The following is a 378-nucleotide window of genomic DNA, read 5'->3' on the forward strand; positions in this document are numbered from 1 at the left end:
TTTTGGTAATCTTAAAAAAACTGTCACATTTCTAAATTATGATCTGTAGTATCTGAAGTGTGTAATTGTTAGTGACTTATATAAGTTGCTAGACACCTCCATTTGTGAGAACAATATCATAATTTATATTTTTGGGGATTATTATAGGTCAAGTGAATTATCTGTAGATAATTTAAATTCAGCAGACTTTAAAGTGAGAGCGGGGCAAACCTACAGATATAGCATGTATAGTAATACTAGAACCAAAATGCTCTAGACATGCTCAGGTATAGTAGTACTAGAACCAAAATGCTCTAGACATGCTCAGGTCTAGAGTGGGGGGCAGATTCTCATAATTTAAGCATTCAGGGCTGGGGATATATGAGATCTACCTGAGAT

Source organism: Sciurus carolinensis, chromosome 11 (genome assembly GCF_902686445.1).
Source record: "Sciurus carolinensis chromosome 11, mSciCar1.2, whole genome shotgun sequence".
NCBI classification, from domain to species: domain Eukaryota; kingdom Metazoa; phylum Chordata; class Mammalia; order Rodentia; family Sciuridae; genus Sciurus; species Sciurus carolinensis.